Source organism: Manis javanica, chromosome 2 (assembly GCF_040802235.1).
Source record: "Manis javanica isolate MJ-LG chromosome 2, MJ_LKY, whole genome shotgun sequence".
Lineage (NCBI taxonomy): Eukaryota > Metazoa > Chordata > Mammalia > Pholidota > Manidae > Manis > Manis javanica.
The window spans coordinates 63,740,945-63,768,748 of record NC_133157.1 but is presented as its reverse complement, the minus strand read 5'-3'; the positions used below and the strand labels follow the sequence as shown (position 1 = coordinate 63,768,748).

Genomic DNA, 27,804 nt, shown 5'->3' with positions numbered 1-27,804 from the left:
CAAAAAGAATAAAATACCTAGGAATAAATCTAACCAAAGAAGCGGATGACCTATACTCTGAAAACTACAAGTCACTCTTAAGAGAAATTAAAGGGGACACTAACAAATGGAAACACATCCCGTGCTCATGGCTAGGAAGAATTAATATCATCAAAATGGCCATCCTGCCCAAAGCAATATACAGATTCGATGCAATTCCTAACAAATTACCAACAGCATTCTTCAATGAACTGGAACAAATAGTTCAAAAATTCATGTGGAACCGTCAAAGACCCAAATAGCCAACGCAATCCTGAGAAGAAAGAATAAAGTGGGGGGGGATCTTGCTCCCCAACTTCAAGCTCTACTACAAAGCCACAGTAATCAAGACAATTTGGTACTGGCACAAGAACAGAGCCACAGACCAGTGGAACAGAATAGAGACTCCAGACATTAACCCAAACATGTATGGCCAATTAATATTTGTTAAAGGAGCCATGAACATGCAATGGGGAAATGACAGTCTCTTCAACAGATGGTGCTGGCAAAACTGGACAGCTACATGTAGGAGAATGAAACTAGACCACTGTCTAACCCCATATACAAAAGTAAACTCAAAATGGTTCAAAGACCTGAATGTAAGTCATGAAACCTTTAAACTCATGGAAAAAAACATAGGCAAAAACCTCTTAGACATAAACATGAGTGACCTCTTCTTGAACATATCTCCCCAGGCAAGGAAAATGACAGCAAAAATGAACAAGTGGGACTATATTAAGCTGAAAAGCTTCTGTACAGCAAAAGACACCATCAACAGAACAAAAAGGAACCCTACCATATGGGAGAACGTATTTGTAAATGACAGATCCAATAAAGGCTTGATGTCCAAAATATATAAAGAGCTCACATGCCTCAACAAACAAAAATCAAATAATCCAATTAAAAAATGGGCAGAGGAACTGAACAGACAGTTCTCCAAAAAAGAAATACAGATGGCCAACAGACACATGAAAAGATGCTCCACATCGCTAATTATCAGAGAAATGCAAATTAAAACTACAATGAGGTATCACCTCACACCAGTAAGGATGGCTGCCATCCAAAAGACAAACAACAACAAATGTTGGCAAGGCGGTGGAGAAAGGGGAACCCTCCTACACTGCTGGTGGGAATGTAAATTAGATCAACCATTGTGGAAAGCAGTATGGAGGTTCATCAAAATGCTCAAAACAGACTTACCATTTGACCCAGGAATTCCACTCCTAGGAATTTACCCTAAGAACGCAGCAATCAAGTTTGAGAAAGACAGATGCACCCCTATGTTTATCACAGCACTATTTACAATAGCCAAGAATTGGAAGCAACCTAAATGTCCATCGGTAGATGAATGGATAAAGAAGATGTGGTACATATACACAATGGAATACTACTCAGCCATAAGAAGAGGGCAAATCCTACCATTTGCAGCAACGTGGATGGAGCTGGAGGGTATTATGCTCAGTGAAATAAGCCAAGTGGAGAAAGAGAAATACCAAATGATTTCACTCATCTGTGGAGTATAAGAACAAAGGAAAAACTGAAGGAACAAAACAGCAGTAGAATCACAGAACCCAAGAATGGACTAACAGGTACCAAAGGGAAAGGGACTGGAGAGGATGGGTGGGTAGGGAGGGATAAGGGGGGGTGGGGGAGAAGAAGGGGGATATTAAGATTAGGGTGCATAGGGGGGGTGGGAGAAAGGGGAGGGCTGTACAACACAGAGAAGACAAGTGGTGATTCTACAACATTTTGCTATGCTGATGGACAGTGACTGTAAAGGAGTTTATAGTGGGGACCTGGAATAGGGGAGAGCCTAGTAAACATAATATTCTTCATGTAAGTGTAGATTAAAAATAACAAAAAAAAAAGCAGTTCCTGTGTGGTGACCTCCAATGAGTTCTACACAATGGTAATAAGGGGCATATCAAAGTGTGGTCAAAGGGTCTGTTTGTGTTTATACAGAGGATCAAAGCCTAATTTGGCTACTCAGAAAATGAACTAAGATACGATATGAAGAAGAACTTCCAACATCAGCACTCTCTGGAAGAGTCATACCAGAAGATGATCATCAAAATCCTCAACAAAGATCCAGGCGATGCTGCAGTTGGAGCTGCATCCATCCCACCAGTTTGTGGACTTGCCATTGGAATGAAGAAGGAGATACCTATGCTGACCTGTGCTTTCAGTAAAACAACAAATTTGACTGGATCTATACTGTTGGAACTCAACCAAGAATTAGGAGAAGTGCAAGTTGTAGCGCTCCAAAATCTTACAACTACAGACTATCTACTGTTAAAAGAACATATGGGATGTGAACAGTTCCCAGGAATGGGCTGTTTTAATTTGTCTGATTTCTCAGACTGTTCAAGTACAGTTGGACAATATCCATCATATCATAGACAAATTTTCACAAATGCCTAGGGTGCCTAACTGGTTTTCTTGGCTTCACTGGAGATGGCTGGTAATTATAGATCTGCTTTGGTTATGTAACTGTATTCCTATTATGTTAATGTGTGTGTGCAATTTAATCAGTAGTTTAAAACCTATACATGCTTAAGTTACTCTACCTGAAGATATGTCAAAAGAAATAATCAATCCTCCTATGTTTTCTTCCATCTGCTACCTCTATAGCTTTTCTTCTTCCTTCCTAATTAAAACCCTTAAATAGAATTCGTGCCTCATATCGAATTTACCGAGTATCATAATTCCTCCAAGTGGTAAAGATACCTCAGGACAATGCTGGGCATAGAAGCCACAGGGCATAAATCTGCAAAGAAGTAAAAAGCTAACCTTTTCAAATAATATGGCTTCTCTCTCACTTACCAACTTTACATCTCCCTGTATGGCCCTGGAAGATGACTGGTTAGCCAGAGACGGGTAAGATTCCTCAAGGGAGGAGCAACCTAAGACAGGTACAGTCACAGGGGGGCCATCAGGTGAGAAATTGGGGATCAACAGAGGTGCGGCTTAGAACCTCACCCCCCCTGTTTAGAGAGAAATCTTCTGCATCTGTGGATGTTTTATTGCCCTTGTCTAGCTTGGATTAACACATAGTCTACAGGCACACACCTGATCATCTACATTTGCTCTCGTACAACACTAAACTATGTTTTCTACCTTTATCTTGCATCTACCTACCACTTCAGCATTTTATTAAAAATAATAATAATAATAAAGGGAGAAATGTGGGATCCACATATAAATCAAGTATAAAAATCAAAGGAATATTCATATTTGACCTGATTGTTTATCGTTCATAATGCATGATCAAAACCGAAAGTTTCTGTGATGGCTGCCCTTGTACTGTTCACCATGTAAGAACTTATTCACTATGTAAGAATTCGTTCACCATGTAAGAACTTGTTCGTTATGCTTCAGAAGATTGGAGACTGACGAGAACTAGGCTTGAGATGGATTAATGATTGTGCATTGAGCGGTGACCCCCCTATGCAGAATTTTATTGTTGGTAACAACCATTTGATCAATAAATATGAGAGATGCCCTCTTAAAAAAAAAAAGAAAGAAAAAAATACTGATTCTTGCAGCACACGCCTGACTTCACGGAAGAAAGAATTAAGACATAACCTTTACTTTTCTTTTCCTGTTTGCTTTGTTTAAATTATGTGCTTGGAAGCCCTATTTTGCAATTCACATAGGAGGGCAATGAGTGGTATTCTGCCAGGTTGATGGGTGGACGCATTCTCTGCATGGCTTTTCCCAGACCTTGTCCATCTGCACAGGCTCTTTCAGGCTGACATTCTTGGTGACATGACCAGACCTGATCCCCTCACTGCTTCTTCCAAATTCTCTTTCTGCCCTCAGAATTTGATAGGTGAACAAGAACAAGAGTGGGCACGTGTGTCCAAGAGGATGGAAATCTTTGAAAGCTGCATACTTGAATAAAGCAAAGGTGGGAGAGAAAGCAAAGCAAGGAGAACAAGAACAAACTTAGAGCGAAGCAGCAGGGGTGGATGGAGACAGCGGGGAAGGGGCGGGAGGAAAAGGGCAGAAGAGAAAAGCAGAGGGAGAGGAGGGAAGCAGAGGAGGGGATGGCTGGGCCTCTGAGCCTTTTGCCCCAGCACATACTGTACGCCCCTGCCTCTTCACTGCTCTCCCCTCTGTCAGTCAGAAACTCCCCCAGGTGCCTTTGGGCCGGCTTAGTTAAACTTTCATAGACAGAGGTGAACTAGCGCAGTGTCTCCTGGTAATATTTAAGGTACTTAGTGGCATGAACATATTTAAAGTCACATTAAGAATAATACACAAATTTGGGAAATATTGTTTATTCTCATTCTAACACTTCATTTTAATAAAGTCTTCATATTCATTTTGATGGAAGTGTCCTTGTCATCAGTAGAGGCACTTCGGGTTTCAGGAAGGACTCAAGTTAAAGTTTACAACTCAGGACTGTATAATTTTTGCCTCTTTTTTTTTAACCATTTCCCAGGCACCCTTTATAAGAATGCAAAATCTGCACTGGTTGAATTCGTCTATGGCTCATTTACTCCAAGCACTACTTCATTTTTCAACATAAAATAATTGAGTGCGAGCCCTATCAAGGGGAGTATTTGTAAGGACTAGATTCAAAGGTGATTTGCTTTTATTTTTCTTTGAAGCCACATTCAGGCAAATGTGATACATTTTTTTTCTAAAAGAGAGAATGTTATGGCTCAAGACTAAGGGCTAACTAGTTTTAGCTTAAGATATTTCAGAGATTCCTGAGACCTATGCAGTCAGATGAGACTTGGGACAAACTCCAACCAAATTATGCAGAGAACACCTCCCAGGAGATATTTTGGCTCCCACTACATTTTAGGCTATTCTAGCCAAGTCAGCTTCTCTAAGAACTATGCCCCCAGAGAATGCCTTCCTCATCTGTCCACAGCAGCGCTCCTCAGCTGAGACTGTTCTGTCATCTGGGATCACTTGGCAATGCCTGGAGACATCTGGGTTGTTACTATTGGAAGTAGATTAGAGTTCTTCAGATAAAGGGAATACGATATGTGTGTATATGTCTTTATATATGTACGTATGTATACACACATACATATATGGCAAGAGATTGATTTTGAGGAATTGGCTTACATGATTATGCAGGCTGGCAAGTCTAAAATTTGCAGATCGAGTCAAAAGCCCATCGGGCTGCTGACCTAGGGAAGAGCTGACATGGAGTTCAAGTCCAAAGGCTGTCTGCTGGCAGAATCTCCTCTTGCTTTGGGGATGTCAGGCTTTTGTTCTGCCAGGTTTACAACTGATTGGATAAGGCCTACCCACATGGGCCATCTGCTTTACTCAGAGTCCACCGATTTAAATATTAATTGCACCCAAAACCACCCTTACAGAAACATCCAAAATAATGTTTGACAACATAGCTGGACACTGTGCCCCAGCCATCCTGGGGAGGGGATATTACTGGCATCTAGTGGGTAGAAGCTAAGGATGCTGTTACAGTCCTACAATGCACAGGACAGACCCCTCCACCCCCCTGCCCCCAACAAAGAACAATTCAGCTCCAAATGTCAATAGCACTGTGGTTGAGAACCACTGTACCACAGCTGCAGTCACAGCCTTAGTAATGTGACCACAGGAGGTGATGGGTTTTCCAGTGTGTGGGGAGCCATTAGGTTCACCTGGCAAGAAACTGATTGGTGAAAACATCTTAACGAGGATCATTCTTCCCATTTTGACTTGCTGGGAAAGACTATTATTCCACAGAGACCTACTTTTGACAAGCCTCTGGGATTTCTGAGCACACATAAATTTAATTTCTTCATGCAGATACTTTAGTCTATCTTTCAGCTACAGAAATGTCCTGGGGAAAAGAAAAGAGGGTTCCTGGCAGCATCTCTGATCTGGGTAAAATGTGAGCTCAGATGTTCCTGGAGTAAAACCAGCAGTGGGCAGTGTAGCCACTAAAGCAAGACAAAAACACCCAAACTAATAGCTTTGGGGAGAACATGAAGCAAATGGGCCACTGGCACAGTGGCTGCATTTGTTCGTTCATTCTTGTCCTCTTTCATTTATTCACCCAACAGATAACTTTGAAGGGCCTAGAATTTGCTAGGCTCTGAGTGAGTAAGGTGGCCTAATCTCACTTCTCAAGTTTTGCCATCTAATGGAGAAGATAGACAATGAAAGGCAATTAGAAATACGTTATCAATGAGGAGAAGTTTTTACATATGGATCTACAACCCCATTTAGAGACGACTGTTGCTGTAATGTACTCTCATGGGAAGGAGTACTGGATACAGGGCCAGAAATGCATTAAAAAAACAGTTCTTAGACTTCCTGCCTGGCCAACTCATTGTCCTATTGGGTCTCCTATAAAACAGAGACAAAGACACTGCCATCTGGATTGTCTCATGGATGTGTTGTGAGGAGCAAATGCAGTCGCGTGTGACAGCACTTCGTAGATCACCAAGTACTGCACTCGTGTTCCTCAGCCCTGGTTCTATGCTGCATTTGAGTCCCTGGGTAGCTTTTTAAAACTGCTGATAGATGATCCCCTACTGCAAACTACTGGGGCCAGAATTCCTCAGCAGAGAAGTCTAAGTATTGCTATTTTTAATAAGCTCCCAAGGAGAAAGTAAGTCACATCCTTTATAGTAAAGTAAGTACCATCCTTTATAATCCTTGTCAATATGTATACCATTACTTTCCCAAAGTGATCAGAGTCAAAACTTTACAATTAGTGATCCTTGTGTCCCAAGTTTGGTTCATATTTGACATGAAAAGTAGGTTTGGGGATTTAGGCCACTCTGCTTTGGGCAGGTCTAGCTTTAGTGCTACAAGCAGCAGAGAAATCTATAGGTCAGAATTTCAAAGCCTTCCAATAACCTCACAGACCAGGAGAGTAGGGTTGGGGGTCATGGACAGATCTCATTATAGCCAGTGAAAGAAGGTCCATCCACCTGGTAGGGTGAGATTTCCTGATGGCAGGAAATGTAAGTCTTTCGTCCAATAGACACTGGATTTTCTGCTGTGTGACTGGCCTTATTTTAGACACTGGGGATACTATAATAAACTGAAGAGACAAAAATCACCATGGTCATGGAGCTCATGTTCTAGCAGGAGAAGGAAGACACTAAAAAGTTAATAAATAAAATATGTAAATGTTAGATGAAAAGTACTATGGAGAAAAAGAAAATAAAGAAGGGGTATGAGTCTCTGCCCCTGTCGAAGAAGTGAAGAAGTGAGCCAAGTTTGTACCTGGCAGATCAGTGTCTTGGGCAGAGGGTACAGCAGGTGCAAATGTCCTGAGGCAGAGGCGTGTCTGGTCTGGGGAACAGTGAGGAGGCATGAGTGCATTGCTGGTGAGGGTGAATGTAGTAGGAGATGAGATCAGAGAGATATCTGCAGGTCCGACTACAGAGTTTTGTAGGAATTGTGAGGATTTACTTTTACTTTGAGTGAGAAGGCTTTTGAGCAGAGGAGTGGTATGCTTTTGGCTTCTGTCTGTGTAAGTTCATTCAGTCTGCCAGGTAGAGAATGAACTCAGAGGGACAGAGGTGGAAGAAGGGAGACCAAGGAGGTGGCTTTTGCGATAATCTGAGGAAAGCCTGGTGCCTTAGACAGGGGAGGTAGCAGTGGAAGTTGGGAGAAATGGTCGGGAAGGTGGGGAGAAGAAGCAGAAGCAAGATAAGGCAGAACACACCTGATGACTCAGGGACAAGTTGACAGGAGCACGGGGGCAGGTCCAGGATCAGTGTGCCAGAAACCCAGAGGCCACTAACATCAGCGTCACCCAAAGCCCCTGGACAGACGAGATAGACTTACCTGCAGCCCTCCCAGTTTTTGTGCACCTTGCATTTGAAATGCTCCAGACACCAATGCGAATGAAAATGCTTTTTGAGGAGAGACCTTCACCGTCGCTGATTTGTGAGTATTCCGTTGAAACACTGCCACTGCCCATCACTGTCCCCTGCTGAGCATTTCTAAAGAGGAGGCATAAAATGTGATTCTGTAGAATCTTACTTGAGCATTATCCAGCACTGAATCTGTAAGCCTGGGAATTGCAAAGGAAAGAATAGAGCTATTCACTGACCATTCTAAACTCCAATATGTTTTGTGGTTGACTGGTTCCCAAATGCAGAACAAGTCAAATATTAGTGTGCGGCTGAGGAGGAACATCTACCTCCAGATGGCACTATTTCCCTTGAAATGCCTGACACTACCCAAATCCACAGAACGAATTTCTCCTGGCAGTCCTAGCAAATGAGAGGAAAGTGGTGATTGTTATTCATTTGTCTTAAAGTCGAGTGCCCGGAGCCCCAGAGGGAAGGGGTGAATGTGATCCTGTCTGTTTACAAGTGATTCTGCAGGCTTCCCTGGCATGGAATGACTTGAAGATTTTGTTCTTCTCAAACTCTCAACAGAGTTGAATACAGGGGTTCTAGCCCATTGGACTTTCTGCTGAAGCTTCTCACCTCCTTCTCAGTATCATGTTTTTAAATGCATAAGCATAAAATAGAATGCATAGGATTACAAAGAAAGCCAATTATAAACTAATGTATCCATCTTAATATTTAAGAAAATGTGAGACATAGTAATATATATGTGCTTTTTTATTAATGCAGTAAATAGTAAGATCCAGAGGCAGGCTTCCTACCCCTTGTAATTTTGAAATAGTCATGAGCAAAAGTGATATTTCAAAATATCTGCAACAACTGAATGTGATATTTGTGGCCTGTAATCATATTTGATGAAACTCTTTAATTTTAGTTACAGAGTTTAGCTAAAAATAAAGATAATATTTTTTCTCTTTCCTTCCTGCTTTCCTCCCTTCCTCCCTTTTTTTCACCAGCTCAAGGACCTTTTGAATTCTGCCCAAGGACCTTTTGGAGACTGGAGAAACTTAGGTTAAGAATCCTTATTTCAGTGACTCTTTTTTTTAATTTTTTTTATTTTGGTATCATTAATCTATAATTACATGAGGATCATTATATTTACTAGACTCTCCCTATAACCAAGTCCCCCCACGTACCCCATTACAGTCACAGTCCACCAGCATAGTAAGATGCTGTAGAATCATTACTTGTCTTCTCTGTGTTACACAGCCCTCCCCGTGCCTCCCACACACACATTATACATGCTAATAGTTATGCACCCTTCCCTCCCCGCCTTGTCCCTCCTTCCCACCCATCCTCCCCAGTCCCTTTCCCTTTGGTAACTGTTAGTCCATTCTTGGGTTCTGTGAGTCTGCTGCTGTTTTACTCCTTCAGTTTTTATTCTTTGTTCTTATACTCCACAGATGAGTGAAATCATTTGGTACTTGTCTTTCTCTGCCTGGCTTATTTCACTGAGCATAAAACCCTCTAGCTCCATCCATGTTGTTGCGAATGGTAGGATCTGTTTTTTTCTTATGGCTGCATAATATTCCATTGTGTATATGTACCACATCTTCTTTATCCATTCATCTACTGATGGACACTTAGGTTGCTTCCACTTTTTGGCTATTGTAAATAGTGCTGTGATAAACATAGGGGTGCATCTCTCTTTTTCAAACTGGGCTGCTGCATTCTTAGGGTAAATTCCTAAGAGTGGAATTCCTGGGTCAAATGGTATTTCTCTTTTGACTTTTTTGAGGAACCTCCATACTGCTTTCCACAATGGTTGAACTAATTTACATTCCCACCAGCAGTGTAGGAGGGTTCCCCTTTCTCCACATCCTTACCAACATTTGTTATTGTTTGTCTTTTAGATGGTGGTGATCCTTACTGGTGTGAGGTGATATCTCATTGTGGTTTTAATTTGCATTTCTCTGATGACTAGCGATGTGGAGCATCTTTTCATGTGTCTGTTGGCCATCTGAATTTCTTCCTTGGAGAAGTGTCTGTTCAGATCCTGTGCCCATTTTTTAATTGGATTATTTGCATTTCGTTTGTTGAGGTGTGTGAGCTCTTTATATATTTTGGATGTCAACCTTTTATCGGATCTGTCATTTATGAATATATTCTCCCATACTGTAGGATGCCTTTTTGTTCTATGATGGTGTCCTTTGCTGCACAGAAGCTTTTCAGCTTGATATCGTCCCACTTGTTCATTTTTGCTTTTGTTTCCCTTGCCCTGGGAGATATGTTCATGAAGAAGTTGCTCATGTTTATGTCCAAGAGATTTTTGCCCATGTTTTTTTCTAAGAGTTTTATGGTTTCATGAGTTACATTCAGGTCTTTAATCCATTTTGAATTTACTTTTGTATATGGGGTTAGACAATGATCCAGTTTCATTCTCTTACATGTAGCTGTCCAGTTTTGCCAACACCAGCTGTTGAAGAGGCTGTCATTTCCCCATTGTATGTCCATGGCTCCTTTATTGTATATTAATTAACAATATATGATTGGGTTAATATCTGGACTCTCTATTCTGTTCTGGTCTGTGGATCTGTTCTTGTGCCAGTACCAAACTGTCTTAATTACTGTGGCTTTGCAGTAGACCTTAAAGTTGGGAAACAAGATCCCGCCGGCTTTATTCTTTCTTCTCAGGATTGCTTTGGCTATTCGGGGTCTTTTCTGGTTCCATATGAATTTTAAAAGTATTTGTTCCAGTTCATTGAAGAATTTTGATAGAGATTGCATTGAATCTGTAGATTGCTTTAAGCAGGATGGCCATTTTGACAATATTAATTCTTCCTGGCCAAGAGTGTCTTGTAGTTTTCAGGGTATAGGTCTTTCACTTCCTTGGTTAGGTTTATTCCTAGGTATTTTATTCTTTTTGATGCAACTGTGAATGGAATTGTTTTCCTGATTTCTCTTTCTGCTAGTTCATCATTAGTGCATAGGAATGCCACAGATTTCTGTGGGTTAATTTTGTATCCTGCACCTTTGCTGAATTCAGATACTTGTTCTAGTAGTTTTGGAGTGGAGTCTTCAGGGTTTTTTTATGTACAACATCATGTTATCTGCAAATAATGACAGTTTGACTTCTTCTTTACCAATCTGGATGCCTTGTATTTTTTTGTTTTGTCTGATTGCTGTAGCTAGGACCTCCAGTACTATGTTGAATAACAGTGGGGAGAGTGGGCATCCCTGTCTTGTTCCCAATCTTAGAGGAAAAGCTTTCAGTTTCTCTCTGTTAAGTACGATGTTGGTTGTAGGTTTGTCATATATGACCTTTATTATGTTGAGGTACTTGCCCTCTATACCCATTTTGTTGAGAGTTTTTATCATGAATGGATGTTGAATTTTGTCCAATGCTTTTTCAGCATATATGGAGATGATCATGTGGTTTTGTCCTTCTTTTTGATGATGTGGTGGATGGTGTTGATGAATTTTCGAATGTTGTACCATCCTTGTATCCCTGGGATGAATCCCACTTGATCATGGTGTATGATCCTCTTGATGTATTTTTGAATTCGGTTTGCTAATATTTTGTTGAGTATTTTTACATCATTCTTCATCAGGGATATTGGTCTGTAGTTTTCTTTTTTGGTGGGGTCTTTGCCTGGTTTTGGTATTAGGGTGATGCTGGCTTCATAGAATGAGTTTGTAAGTATATCCTCCTCTTCTATTTTTTGGAAAACTTTATGGAGAATGAGTATTATGTCTTCTCTATATGTCTGATAAAATTCAGAGGTGAATCCATCTGGCCCAGGGGTTTTGTTCTTGGGTAGTTTTTTGATTACCAATTCAATTTCGTTGCTGGTAATTGGTCTGTTTAGATTTTCTTCAATGCCTCTTTAAATGAGTCTATCACACATTTTGCCAAATGAAGGAGTAAAAGCTAAAGCTGGCCAGGCTCAAGTTAAGAAAGAAACAATAGGTTTATTACAGTGATCTAACGCTCCCTTTTCCTTCCTGCCTACCCTCGCCACCCGGTTCTTCCTCTCCTCATCCTCAAGATTTTGTCATACTTCTGAAGTACTAAGATTTCCTACCACCTTCTCTTCCCAGTTTATCCTCTCCTCCAGATAAACCACTTCCTTGAACTGCTTTGCTCCTCCCTTTATTTCTTTCTCCGAAGAAAAGATTAGTCTCACTCTGTCCCAGAAATACCACTCAGTCTCTTGTCCTTTGCTTTTCCTTCCCTTTCTTCTCCCCACAGAGGTAGAGGGAAAGAAGGAGAATGCAGTGATTGATGAAAGCTGGCCAAGCCCATCACTAGAGCAACCGAAAAAAAATGGCAGCTTTTGAATCTCTACATTATTTTACCTAAAATATCTCCTCTCCACCTCATTGCTCTGTCCCTTAGCCTGCTTTATTTTCTTCATAGCTCTCATCCCTATCTGGAATTATTTATTTGTATATTTACTTTATTACTGTTTCCTACTCTGAAACACAAGCCACAGGAGGGCAGCCGTTTGTCTTTTCCAGGTCAGTCTCCTTAGTGCCGAGAATGGGACTGGGTAATATTTGTCAAAGCAATGAACCAGTTTGGAAAGGTGCAGGAATGCAAATACTTCTTGCATTTCAAATTTTCAGTCTTATTTTCACCCACTGTAGTTACTGACTCTAAAAATACAGACACCATGTGCGAGTTTCACAGGGTGGTTTTAGTGGAGTGGACTGGTGGTCTGTAAAGAAGGTGGCTTCTTACGAGTTAGAGGAAGAAGATAATGAGCTCTGATAATTATAAATACTACACATGCATAAATACCTGAATTTTATGTAATGGAAATGTGCTTTTGCCCTTTTACGTAGGCTTGAGAACATGTAATGAAAACAAATGTTTTCTTCTTTCTTTGAATTATGAAAAAGAAACCGTCTATTTCATGCTTTCTGTAAAATGCTTGCTGTGGGTCATAAGCAAATTTCTATCAAGTATGAAACCGAGTATATATATCATAAGGAAAGGCTGGAATAAATGATATATGTACGATCGTTTAATAGTATTAAAATTGGTACTTTAATTAATAACTTAGTTCTTTGTAAATTGTCTTCATCACGCACAAGGTGCGTAATGATATTTGGTCATTTCACCTCTGGGCCTCCTGGCCCAGGCAAATCCAGGTGTAGGTTGCTGAGATATTGAACTGCTATTGATGGGCCTTTTGTAACCTCATGGGTAACAGGAGTAACAGAACGCTTATGGTGGGAAATCCACATGGTTTTAGTTTTCTAAGGGAGAAAAGAAATTCTGCCATTCGCAGAGCGGCGGATGGCTGAGTCTCAGTCCAGGATGAGTCGGCCAGCCTGGAGAAGCTGTGAGACGCTGATGCCAGTAGGTGGCGCCAGCGAGCAGTCACCAAGGACAAAGGTCAGCACCGTTTCCTTTCCGGATTGCGCTAGCTGACCTGGGTCCTCCGAAAGACGTTGGAGGAGGACCTTGCTGGTGGTGTATTTTCTGACAAATGGAGAGATGCGAGTTAAGCACAAATTAGGTGAATTTGGAGCGTTTAAAAATAATGGGCCATTTTCATATCTTAGTAAGATACGCTATCCTAGCCCTCTTTCTGGGACCAGCCAATATCTAGATTCAAAATGTCATATGAACTTGTTTCTGTCACATGTGTAAATAAGACCTAGAGGGTTGATCTGGGTGATTTTAGGCTGCATTGAATGAGGTATAATGTCTAGAGTAAAAGAGATGGTGGGTTCACCCTCCTCTGGGCTAGACAGACTGTCTGTAAAGTTGTACTCAGTTTAGAATATCACATTTTAAAAATGGATAAGGACAAACTGGGACACTATAAGTAGAATGGCAAGGATTCTGAGGACTTGGGGTATGTACAGAAAACACACATACAAGATGGGCAGATGATTAAACTGAGGAGGAGTAATGGCAGAGGGCAGGATAAAGTAAGCTGCTCAAATCTTGAGGCTGACAAGCAGACTGTGCAGTCTGGACAGTATGTGCAGTTGTTGGTCTAGGACGAAAAAATGAAAGGGAAAGAACTGGAATTAGGTTCAACAAACAGATGAACATTCAAACAGTCACAGATGTTCAAAAGATGAAGAGATGTCATTAAGAGGAGTGAGTTCAAGAATAAATGGGCACTATCAATATTTTTCACAAATTTGGAGAAGACTTAAGTATTAGATGAGTAGTAGATGAGGTCAGGGTTCACCACGTACTGATGGTCCGTTATGGAATCTTTACAAAGTCCCTAAGATGAGGTTCTACACAACATGGTTCATAATCTTAATTTATTCCATTTAAAGGACTATCACTTACTCTGATACATCTTACTTTTTACTTTGTAAAGGTGAAATGCCATTTTTTATGAACAAATGGTAATGATAGACAGTGGTAGTTTTTAAAATATATCTCACCTGGCAAAGTTTGGCAACCCTGTATTGAAATCTCTCATTTGTCTTGAAACATAATAAAAATTGAAATAAAAAAATCAAAGGGCTACTTAGCTTAGTGATCTTTAAGGTTCTTTCCAATCCTGAGATGCTATGATTCTAGAAACTATTCAGCATTGTTAGGGAATGAGATTCACTTAGGCTTGATTTATGTTTGTGAGTCTAGAATGGTATTAGTGCTTATCAGGCCCTCCCTTGCCTGGCCACATCTTTTATACTCATCACTTCTAGCTTTTCTTCACACTTTTACCAAGTAAGTGTACCATCTCTAAACACTATCATATAGATTTTGCATGTACAATTGGTCCTTAAATGATGTGGGGGAATGCTTGGCAGTCAAAAGTCTGCATATAGCTTTTGACTCCCCCAAACCTTAGTAGCCTACTGTGGACTGAAAGAATGCCTTACTGATAACAGTTAGCACATCTTGTATGCTGTATGCATTATATACTGTGTCTTACAATATTATATTCAGGCAGATATCTGAAGCTGGAGAAAAATTGGCAGATTGATAAATAGCCTCTTCATACTTCAAACATTGTACATGATGCTTTTTGTACATGATGCTGTGTTTACGATAAAGCTGAAAAAAAGAAAATGTTTTTTCAAATTGCTACAAATCTTCAAAAAATGTTCCAACATAGTTATTGTAAAAAAAAATCCATGTTATCAATGGGCCCATGCAGTTCAAACCCATGTTGTTCAAGGGTGAACTGTATTTGGACTTAATGAAAATGGAAACATAGAAAATGTGTCCTTTTTTTTATTTGTCATCTTTTGCTCAACCTGAAAAAAAATGATTGATCCAGGTTGTTATATGTAGCTTTTATTTTGTGGCTGAATATAGCACAATTTATCAATTTTACTTTGATGGACACTTTTTCCAGTTTTTTTCCATTTTGAATAATGCCTCTCTGAATATTCTTATTCATGCTCCATCATGCAGAATAAAGAAGGATTGATATAAGTTGAATATTATATATGAAATACAACTTTAGTGAAGATCAAATATCCTTTCCACACACAATCACTGACCCAATCATTATTGCCCAGGAGGGATGCATGATGAAAATACTTACAATGTATTAACAAAACCAAGAAACAAACATCCAAAAGCATCATGTACAATGTTTGAAGTATGAAGAGGCTATTTATCAACCCGCCAATTTTTCTCCAGATTCAGATATCTGCCTGAATTGGGTGTCTTGTTTTTTTTTCTTTTAAACTTCATTTGAAAAATAAACCACACATAAAAAATATGCATGAAGCATTGATATAAAGTGAGCACCTGAGTAAGTACCATTCATATCAAGAAATACAGCATTTCACACCCTAAAAATCCCCACAAGTCCTTCCTGATCACATTCCTCTCTCTGCCTCCTGTGTGCTCATGGCTTCCTTGTTTTTCTTCATTTTACCAGTAAGTTTACATACTTCAACACTATATGTTAGTTTTTTCCATTTTTGACCTTTATAAAAATGAAATTACACAGCATTGTTATGGACTGAATGTGTGTCCCCCAAAATGCACATGCTGAAGCCCCACCCCCCGTGTTGTGGTATTAGCTGAGGCCTCCTTTGGGAGGTGATTAGGATCAGATGAGGCCATAAGGGTGGAGCCCTCATGAACGGGATTAGTGCCCTTCTAAGAGTCGCAGAGAGCTTGTTTCCTCTCTGTTCTCTGCCATGTGAGGACACAGTAAGAAGTAGCCCACCGAAGGATCTCTCCAGAACCTGACTGTGACAGCACCCTGATCTTGGACTTCTAGTCTCCAGAACTATAATAAATTTCTGATGTTTATAAGCACCCACTCTATGGTAATTTGTGACAGCAGTCCAAATGGACTAAGACAGACTCATTTTGGGTCTACCTTCTTTTGCCCATAACTAAAATAAAAATTTACTCATGTTGTTGTTTATAGCTGTTGTTCACTGACTTTTGTTGCTATGTGGAATGCCATTGCATAAAAATTCCACAATTTTTCAATTTTACTTAATGATCATTTTTTCTAGTCTTTTGCTATTATGAATAATGTTGCTTCAGATACTATTCTACATGTCTACTGATGTGCCTATGTGGACATTTTCTGGGGTATATATCCAGGAGGAGGACTGCTCGGTCAAGAGGGCACAAAGCAAAAGCTTTACTAGATAGTGCCAAATAATTTTCCACAGTGGAAATAAAAATTTATATTTCCGCTAACAATCTGTGTGCAATCTCATTACTTCACTTTTTACCAACATTTGACATTGTTAGACTTAATAAATGTAGTCAATCTAGAGACTGCAGTGATATCTCATTGCTGCTTTGATATGTATTCCCTTCTGTATTAATGAAGGTGAGTACATTTTATCTGGGTTCCCTCACTTGTTAAGCATCTGTCTTTTGCCCATGTTTTCTACTGAGCTATTTTATTATACATAGGCACTCTTCATATATTCTGCATAAAAGCCCTTTATCAGTTACATGTGTTACATATATCTTATCCCACTTTATGGTTTGCATTTTCATTCTTTAATGGTATTCTTTGATGAACAAAAGTTTTAATTTTAATATAGTCCAGTTTATTTTTATGTTAATTCAATAGTGCTGTGTTAATATGTTCATATTCTGAGATTATGAAGATATTCTAATACATTGTCTTCTAAAAGAATTATCATTTTCCTTTTCACAGTTAGATCTTTAATCCCCTGGAGCTGATTTCTCTGTATGATGTGAAACAGGAACCAAGGCCCTCCCTCTTCCCTCCCTCATTCACTTAAGGCATTGCACTGTTTCGGCGCCATTTATTACAGAAGACATTCTCCCCTGTGACTTTGCAGGGTTCTATAGTCATAAATGAAGTGATCATTTAGGTATGAATCTGTGTCTGGGTGCTCTATTTTGTACCATTTCTACTTCTCTCCTTGCACCAGCACCCCCCTACCCTGCTGTCTAGAGTACTGTAATTCACCTTGACATGGGATAGAGCAAATTCTCCCATCTTGTTCTTCTTCAGGAGTGTCCTAGTGACTCTCTGCCCTTGGCTTTTACACTGAATCTTCAGTGATGAAAACTTAGATCTATTTAGTTTTATATCTCTCTCCTCCCTCTTCCCATTAACTATTTTTCCCTAAGAAATCTTTTCATCCAAATCTCTTTTATAACAACATATTTACTTATGTAGTTCTTGTTACTTTCTTTTAGACTCAGAAAATGTGTATTATGAAAGAATTACCCTAGCTTGTGTTTTTTCATAGAAGATAATTTTTCAATGTATTTAACAGGTTGGAAAAGAGACTAGAGATTAACGCTCCTTTATGTCTCAACATCTCATTTACAAATTTTTTTTACAAATGACCTCAATGGATCATTCAAACTAACTTTACATTTCATGTATTTAAAAACCAGAGGATATAAAACATCAGAGTGCCATCATGCCTCACCCTAATCACACCTATGCCACCTATGGGTGTTCCCACCACCACCTTCACTCCTCCTCCCAGCCCTCCCTCCCTTCCTTGGAAATGTTTGGCCTCATCTTTCTAGGCACCCAGCACACTCATGCTCTTTCTTCTGTTTTCTGTCATGCTCTTGTTTCAGATATTACACTGATATTTGTAATATCCTAACTCTCCCATTGTATCTAAAAAATAATCAGACATCCAACAGAATTTTACAAGCTCTATAATATTTTTATGCTGCCTTTATATAAGAATATTAACTTAACTCAGCATTAGGAAAAAAGGGGTAAAATTTGCAGAAGAAAGGGTCTGTGCCATTCTGTGTGGACCTGTAAGAATATTTCACTGCAGCATACAACTTGACCGTCCCCAAAGAGATCTTGATAGATGAACAGCGGATAAGACAGGAATTCCTTAGACTTAAGTGATAAGACTCTCTAATTCTAAATTACGTTAATGAACTTCATTCTGTAAACATTCCTAGCAACAGGGAGGTGGGAGTGGGAGGACCTACAAAGGGAAGAGATTTGGTTGATGATGTATTGATGATGTCAAGAGGGACATGGAAGGCTAGCAACCATGAACTTCAGAGCTATAGCTTTTTGGTTAGAAATATAGTCCTTTCCAAATTCCTCAGACCTATGGAGTGCGTTCTAGTCAAGGACATATCTCTAAGGGTCCTTATTGATTTGAGCCTTTTCTTTCTAGTCCCTTCCCAACAAGGATTTAAGTAAAGTGACAAAAATTCATGGGAGGAAATCTAGGCACAAGCCTGGGATGTCTGAGAGTAAGCAAGGTTCTTCCAGGTATCACTGGAACCACATTACATATGCCCACTCCTGAGGGCCACTGCCTCCCCTCTTCTGTTTAGGTGACCCATGTGTTGGGCCACTGATGTTGGTCTGGTAAACCTTTCACCGGTTTCTTCACCTAAGTCTGGACGTCACTAAGAGTCATTAAGGGGAGGTCGAATTACATTTGTAAAAATGAAGAAGGTGTATCTTTTACAGATGTTTTTTCCATCTTAACTATTAAAGCCCACATCTGCTCATTTTTCTGTATTACTTGGACAAGACCTCCACATGCATCATCAACCACCTGCTCCAAAGTTGCCACAGAACAAAGGATTTGAAAAACTTAACTAAAATATAAACTGCTTGATGATGAATGAAGAGTTTCATAGTATTTCAGGAAGTGGATGTCAGGCTCACCCAAATGCCTGCAACCTAAGAAATTTCTGGCAAGTGTGCTAGTGAATAGAGTCAGCTAAACTCAAAGACTTTATTAAAAGTCTTTAGTTTTAAAGTGTATTTGACTATTAGGAATCAGAGACCTGATCTGAGTGGCTTAAGACAGATGAAGGGTATATTTTTTGATATTAAAAAAAAGATCTAGAGGAGGCAACACAAGGCCGGCACAGCAACTCACTGTCCCCAGAGTGCAGGCATCTTTCTGACCTATACCTCACCACCCTGGGGCATGGCTACTTCATCACCCAGGATGGTGCCAGAAGGAACCATTCCTTCTGTAATTTAGCAAAACCTGAGCAAAGTGAACAGGTTACAGTGAGCAACAGAATGGGAAGGAGAGGCTTTGCCTTGGAGGGCAAGAAGACAGAAGAGGTAAAGGAAATTTCTCCTGACAGAGCAGAGACTGAAGTCAAAGGACGTCACAAATCTTTGCCCACATCTCTGTATTATCCCTGGACTATTATTAGGCCAAAACGATCCTGGTTTGTGTTAAAACTGCTCTCCAGAGCAAGCCATGAGTGTGCCTACTCACTGCCCTCCTCCACAAAGCCTGCCCTCATCTCCAGGTGCCCAGCACACTCATGCTCTTGCTTCTAAATTCTGCTTTTTATCAAGCCCCCATGTCAGGAGTTACGTGAAAATCTGACTCAAAAAGGCCATTACCTGCTCAATGACATTTCAATTTAAACAGTCATCAAAGACACCCCAGACTGATCACTGTGATTGCTTAATGTCCTCTCCAATTTGAGATTGAAGCAGTATTTCATTGCTTTGTCTTGTATTTATTTTCTTACTGGTAAGCTTAGGTTTTTTTTTTCATGTTTACTGGCCTTTTTTATTTCTATTCAGAATTTTTGCTCATATCCTTTGCATGTTTAAAAATAAGAGTGTAAAGAGGTTTTGATTTCAATTTACACAGGTTCCTTATACATTAAAGTCACCAGCCCATTGTCTGTATTTGTCACAAATTGATCTAATTCAGTGCTTCACTTCAGCTGAATATGCCCTATTATTTATTCCATCTGTTACATTCTATATTTAAAAATACTATAGTTTCCCCTGGCTCTTTTCTAATTTCTTGTTCATGTATCTAATATCTTTATCAGAGGCATTTTCTATATTCATTTTAAATTCTTGCTCCAGCAATCCTGCTTTGGATAGAAGCTGGAGGGCTCTGTGTGAGTCCAGATGAATTTGCGGAGAGAAGAATGAGCCCCACGGTGGAGCCCTGGGCACCGTGAAACCACAGTCGATCTCTGCCACTTGCTACTGTCTTAGGAGGCAACTACCTCCGCTGATCAGGAATGAATCATTAAAAACTTAGGGAGAAGTGGCCCTTGGAGGAGGGAGTCCCCTCCCTAGGTTATAAGCAATAGGTCTGGGGTCAGAGGAGGAGGAGAGGTAGACACTCCAGGCCTGCTCAGTCCCGTGCCTCCTTTCATTCAATGTCCCACCGCTGCCAGGCCTTGGTGCCTGCGTCCATGTGGTGCTGGCAGAGGGGATGTGAAGGGTCAGTGATTGCTCCACATAACCTGGAGGAGAGGCAAGTGCAGAATTTAATAGGCTTTCCTCCAGCTTCTCTTTCCGCTATTGCCTCAGTCCTTCCTTCTGGCTGCAGCCATCTGCCTGTCCTACCACAAAACAAGCCAATTCCCAGTCTCCTCAGGGGCAGCTCACATTGTTTATCACTTGTTTCTAGAATCCATGTTTCCTCTTGGTTCTGGAGTTTCTCCAGGGTTGATATTTGGAGGAGGGAGCCAGCAGCCTGGGGTCTGATGTGACGGATTACCCCAAACTTGATGCCGTAAAACAACAGAAATGCATTCTCTTACAGCTCTAGAGGCCAGAAGTCCAGAATCAAGCTGATGACAGGATGGGCTCCTTCTGGAGGCTCAGGGACAGCCGGTTCCATGCCTCTCTCCTAGTCTCTGGTGACTTGCACCCACTTGGGGCTCCGTGGCTGCAGGTGCATCACTCCGCTCTGTCTGCATCTTCACATGACCTTTCCCCCGTGACTGTGTCTTTGTCCTCTGCTCTTTTTATAAGGACACTTGTCATTGGATTTAGGGCCCATTTGGATAACCCAGGAAGATTTCATCAAGACCCTTAAAAATATCTTCAAAGACCCTTTTTCCAAATGAAGTCACATCCACAGTTCCAGAACCACCACTCAATACTTTATAGCCAGCTTGGCAGGAACTAAAAACTCAGGGGCAGCTGGTTCACCTCTATGTTTTCATGAACTCACCAAGCAGGGCATCTGTGCTACTCTGATATCACCTGCTCTTATGAAATATATTCTTGAGCTCAGACATAAAATTCCTCCGGTATCCACCAAGAGTTCACTCTGTCTCTTCAGGTCATTAGAATTTTCACTAAGGAGCCGTTTCTTGGTCTGACTTGGAGGAGAGGCCTGAATGTATCCTAGACCCTTTGACATTCCCTCTCCTCTGTCAAACTTCATAGAGACTTAATAGACATGCCTGGTGGAGCCAAACTAAAAAATCTATAAGCCATTAACCATAGCTGTATTAAACCAATAAGAATCAATCCCTGCACTTGCCTTCAAAGCATGCTAGGCTACAGAAGTGACCCGAAAAGTGAGTCTGCAGCTGGGCTTGTAATCAGAGGGGGCTGGTCAGGAACAGTTAGCTCCTCGCACTTACAAATCATCCGCTCCCCAGGAGAAGGCTCTCTGGCTTACTCTTAGGAAGATGGTTCAGCAGGAATTGAGAAGGCCATTCCTTAACATGGAGAAGGAATGAAGGCCCGGGAAGAATTTAACAGGGAATTAGTAATGGCCAAGCTCCTGAAATAATTGGGCTTTGAGAAGCCCGAGTTTTGCTTTACTAAATGACTCCAGGTTGCACTGTGCCTATTGATCTTCCCGAGCTTCGCAGCCTGTAAATGATGAGCCTTTTACTGCACTCCATGACTGAAGGGCACACAGCTGAGAGAACAACTCATTTTTTTCGATTTATACAAAAGATGCTGTGGCCCAAGCCCTCTAGGTACCCATCTCAATACATAAATATGCCAATTAAGCAAAATGGAAACCCTGCAGATTAAAAGTGCCTCGGAAAAGAAGAAGGCTTTTTCCAAAGCCAGGAAGTTTATTCACAAAGGAAATGCCAAATCAACAAAAGTGGGTTTGTGCCAAACCATTAAGTCAAAGAAATCAAGAATTCTGGGACCCAAAAGTGAAGGAAAAACATTTTTTTTCTCCCAAAGCAAACCAATAAAAATAACTAAGCTGTGACTGCAGGATTCTAAACAACTGAATTTTTATTTATTGCATTTATCTGGCAGGGGTTGGTGGTGGCAGGGGGAGGAGAGAGTCCTAGGGCTGAAACAACATCAAGAGTGTCTTAGGGACACATCAGTTGTCACAATGGTGGATGTGGGCAAACCAGCGTCTGATATGCTATAGCCCTGCTACTCAGAGTATGGTCCTTTATACTGGTGCCTAGCAGTGTAGGGCATTAGCACCACTGGGGGCTTGTTAAAATGTTACACAATATTGATTTCAGGTGCACATCAGCCAAATCTCGATTAAAAAAAAAAAACAGAGACTCTCAGGCCCTACCCCAGATTAATTTAGGCAGAATGTTCATTTCAGCAAGACCCTCAGGGGATTCTTATGCACATTTAAGTGTAGGAAGCCTTTATCTATAGTAAATAGACAATCTCTTACCTTCTACCTTTGTAAAGCTTAAGCTATTTCTCCCTAACAAAGAGCACTCAAAAATTGGGGATCTGGATCCAGGTAATGGGCAGAGGGGAATGGCTAAATGGGTTTTCATCCAGCCTCAGTTTAAGCAGGAGCCTCAGGAGAAGCTCCTGAGTGGATTTAAATTCTCAGACTCACGTTTATGTAGCTCCAAATCCTTGATGATCAGCTTCCAGCCAAAAACTGGTATTCCTGGGTCTTCTCTGACATCTTTTTCAGATCTCATGCAATTGGAGGGCCCTCAGAAAAGGTGTGGCATTTCAGTCATGTACAATACCAAGTGAAAGGATTTTTACGTGATGCCCTTGGTAAGGATGTGTTTTTTTTTTCTGAGAATATTGTACAATCCTCCCAATTTTTCTTACCACTATTATCAAAAAGAAAGGTATAAAGGTGCCACAGATGCAATCATGTCAACTTGATCAAAATCATCTAATTAAACTGTAAGCATCTCCACTCACTCGCTCTCCTTTACTCCCTCAGCCACTGATCCAGGGAGCATTTATCAATCATCTGCTTGACATAACCCACTGCCCTTGCATTCCTGCCCCTCTCCTCTATTTTCTTCTCTGGCCAAAGTTTATAATCATCAAAAATTGCCTTTATTTCCTTGAGATCTTGCTCTGTATCTCTGCCATCTGTCTCTATTCCCACTTCTCTATAGAAATGAGTCTTGTGTCTCTTTGTAACTCTCCATATCTCTTTGCCAAATGTAAGACAGAGACCCCTGAACATTCACCAGGAAATAGGAACACACTCTCTTTCTATGGTGCCCATGATATTGTTTTCTTGCCCCCATTTAGCTGCTTCTATTTCCCCTAATCATGTATCTTCTGCAGGTAGAAATAATAATCACATATTTTTTCAATTACAATGAACAAATTATAGATACTACTTTTGAGTAGACGTGGTATGGGGCAGGCACTGTACTGGACATTTCATTGACACTCTCATTTACACTCACCACATACCATCAAGTACTCATTTTCTTTTTAAAGAAAGAAACCTGAGGCTTAAGGAGTTAATTAACTTACCTAAGGTTACAGAGATGGTTAGCAGGGAGCCAATTACATCCAACATATGGCCAGCAGGAATCTGTTGTCCTCTAGAGGAATCCAGAATGGTGGGAGCTGGAATTACTAACCAAACCCTTAGGACAGCAGGATCCTAAATGGCTGGAGTGCTTAGCGGAGAGGACTGGAGGGAGGTGGCGCCGCAGGTGGGGCCACGAGGGGTCATCGCCGCAACTGCTAAACTAATGGCATAAAGCTGGGAAGGAGAGCTGCCTCATGGCCACTTACACTGAGATAAGGAACAGTCAGTAGCATTAACTGGGAGGAAATGCGAGTATAAAGACGTTTAAGTCTTACTGGTTTTATCTATGCCCTGTGACTCCATTTTACCAACTTTCAAGTAGGTATTATCACAATTTGTTTCAGTCCAATGGACAACACTGTGGCTTTTTCTGAGTCTGATGTTGTCAACAGACAAAATGGTAGAATCACACTGGTTTAAGTGTCCACGCCGTGATATCTGGGAGATGTGGATTCCAAGCTGGGCTCTACCACATGCTTGCTGTGGGGCCTTGTGCAAGTTACATCTCTCTCTGAACCTCCGTTTCTTCTCTGAAAATGGAGATAATAATGATACTTAGCTCATTCAATTGAGTCAATGTCTAAAGAGATCATGAACACAGAGCACTTACTACTTAGAAAGTCTCCCTGGCATGTGGTAGACAGAAGGCTGGGGATGGAGGGAATCAAGACAGAGTCTCTGCTCTTAAAGGATTATAATGGGGAAGACGAGGGGGGAATAGACCTTGAACTGGGTGATTTACCAATTTAGCCATATTTGTCCCATGGGATTCTCATGGGGAAGCATTTGTTGGGCAAATGTGTGAGGTGACAGAGTCGGTATCACACAGAATAGCATGATAGAAAAAAAGAAAAGGATGGAAATTGCGAGGAAGCAGATTCCAACTCATTATAAATAATAACTTTCTAAGAATAAACACTGTCAAACAATTCTTGATAATGAAGGAGTCTCTCAACACTGGGCTTGTACAAGCCCAAAGCAGATGCCTCCAGCAGGAAGTGCTGTTAAGAGGCCTTCTGAGGAATGAATGACTGAATTTATGCTGCTCTGCTCCTACCCGTGTGTGGGACCTTTATCCCTGAGCGACTCTCAAAGTTAGGGAATCCTCCTTCTCCTCTTTTCTTTCATCCACTCCCACGGACCCCTCTGCCAATTCTTTGTCTGAGGTCCCTCTTCTGAGCTCCAGTCATGGGTATTCCATTGCTGACTGGACTTGCATGGCTCCAATTCCCCCGGTCCCAAGCAGAACCTATGATCCTCCCCAGCTCCACCCCTAATGTGTGAGAGGACTCAAGGCATTTCACAGGCATGTCACTTTCAAAGGCCTTCCCGCTGGGTTACAAGGGAAAAGTGAGAGAAAACGCTGTCAGTAGAGGGAGGTATCAGATAAGAAAAGAATCTCATAGGCCCTGTCAAACTGATTTTCAATCCATTTTTTCCCTTAACTCACAGAAAGATTTTCAAATGTATTTTTTGAGCTCTGAAAAAATTAATGTTTTTTTGAAACTTCTGACAAGGTGTTTTCCGTCCTTGAGCCAGTTCTTCCTGTTAATGTGCCTTATGCAAGTGAAGCAATATTTGCATTTGGGTTTTAATAGACAATACTCACAATCACATACATTTAGGTCTGCTTTCTCCCTGCCACCCAGTGCATACAGAGGGCACCCTCCAATGCCCGACTGGGTGTGCTGAGCCCAAGCAAGACATAACCAGAGAGGCAAATGTGGAAAAGAAGACAAGACATACCCTAGGCTAGAGCCTCAGGTTTTGCCAGATGCTCGCTTGGGTTGTGTGTGTGCCTCCGTCCACCGTCACAGGGAGTTCCTTAGAGAGGCACAGCAATCAGGCCCAGAGGGTGTGTGTGGTCAGCCCATTTTGGCTCCGTGTTGTCCCCATCCTTATATTTCTTTGTTATGCTACCCAGTTAGAGTTTATACTCTTGTCATCATATACAATTTGTCCTTGGAAATGGAATACTTTTGGAAAAAGGCAGGGTGGATGGATGAATGAATGGATGGATGGATGGATAGATAGACACTCTTTAACAGCCACCTGGGAAAAGAAAAGAGCTATTGATAAATCCTCACTATTTGCATTGATTTCAGTTACAATTTCCCTCTGTTCTCCATTTCTCTTTGCACAGTAATTCTAATTCTCTTCTTTGGCCTCTTGTGCCTCATTCTTGACCTCTCCTCATCTCTGGGCCCAGATAGGGTTTGGGGAACTGTAAGCTTAGCACTAGTAGAAATTTCCAGAAAACAAAATAAAAGAAAAACTCCTCAAATGTGTCCAGAAACACCAGGCCAGTGTTAATCTTACTGGTGACTTTCCTGCTCTTGTTCCATTGTCTTGTCCATCCCTGGTCTTCATTCTGGATGGCCGGAGTCTGGGTTTTCTCCACAAATTTAGATAGCTTTTTACTTGAGGCATTTGGGTACAACTGTATTAAGATACAGAAAAATTCTGGAGGGAGGAGAGTGTTGAGAACTGTCAGAGAAAAATTTCAAGGCCCAGCTTCTGGTAGGGAGGGTCATGTGCTGGGAACTTCCCAGAGTCCAGGAATAAAGTACGAATGCCTATGCCCACCATCAGACTCAGCACATTTCAGTCGTGCCATTAACACTCACACATTCCCATACGCTTACTCTTAGGGGAAGAATCAGTCTTTTCAACAGTTCAGCTCTCATTTTCTGATTAGGACAATGGCTGCACACAGGAGGCACTCACGTGAAACAAAGCCTACTGATCAGGTTGATGGTGAAGCCTCATCACGTCCCAAGAATGAGTTTTCATTCAGTAAACATGCATTGAGTACCAACTGTATGCAAAGGAACCTCATGGGCAAATGGAGTGAAAGTAGGGAATATAAACAAAATAATGTGTTCAAGCCATTTCAGAAGACTCTTTGGGGAAAGCACCATAAAGAAAATATTTATTCAAAATTGGCAAATCAAAACCACCAGATGTGGCAAATCATGACTTTACTTGGCATTCACTGCCGTAACATTAATCAAGCTGAATTCTTTCACAATTTAATTGGATATATTTTGCACTTCAGTCTCTGAGACAAAAGATAACTATTACCAAGTCTCCAGGAAATATAATTAGTATCACCAATTAAGTCCATTACTGAGTCATCAACAGCTAGGAAAATGTTTATTCCCAAACCAGTGGAAGGGGGAGCAGATTCTTTCAGGGAAAGAAGGAATGAAATAGTAGACAGGGGACATCAATGGAGATGAACTTCAGGCAACTCTCTCCACGAACGTAGCCATGAGTGAGGCTAGACAGAGAAGGCGAAAATACACTGCTTATTTTCGTTTGGCTTATCTGCAGTTGTGCTACTTCAATACAACACTGTGCAGTGCATAGGTAACAGGTGAAAGAACAAACAGCCTACCCTGGTCAGACAGGTGTTCAGCAGTCTTCAGTCTTGAACACTTCATTAGGGGCCTTCAGTTTGGCTTGACCCTCCTCCCATGGCATGTCTATCTTGAATTGGCAATGTTTTCATTTCTGCCTCTCTGGGTTTGGCACTGGTAAGGTTTATTCTTTTGTGCTTAGCGCTGTGGGCTGCTTTTGATATTTCCTTTTGTAAGAACCTGTCTGTTTCCTTCCTGTTTCTGTGCTTAGGCAGTAAAGTAATTCAGTTTTGTTCTCTCCTTGGAGCCACCATCACTCCCTAACATGTGACCGTGTACATAAAAGAGCTTTATAAACAGTAAAGCAATGTACCGGTGCTAATGGATGTGATTATAAGTAGCTCTTCTAAGTATCTCACATCGATTTCCAATCACAATTCCTATTCTCAGGTCAAATATGAAATACAGTTGCCCTCCTTGCTTCTGTGATGACTGAGCCACCCAGGCACAATGCTGTTATGACAGCTGGGAATCATTTGAAAATGAGCTTTACTTCACTTGGCATGTCAGATGGTAATTTTAAAAACTGGGTCCTATTTTTTTACAGTAGAATCAGTTCACATTCAAAAGGCACATGACCCCTGCTAGGAAGGGGGCTCAGA

General features: G+C 41.0%; 1 long non-coding RNA gene across 1 annotated transcript in view; it reads left to right on the top strand.

Moving 5' to 3' along the window:
- The window catches only part of LOC140845039 (uncharacterized), a 32,981-nt gene extending 12,020 nt beyond the window's left edge, over positions 1-20,961 (top strand). Inside the window, exon 4 of the long non-coding RNA XR_012123664.1 lies at positions 20,790-20,961. This is a non-coding gene — a long non-coding RNA (uncharacterized lncRNA). The remainder of the gene's footprint in view (positions 1-20,789) is intronic.
- The last annotated feature ends 6,843 nt before the right edge of the window (positions 20,962-27,804 follow it).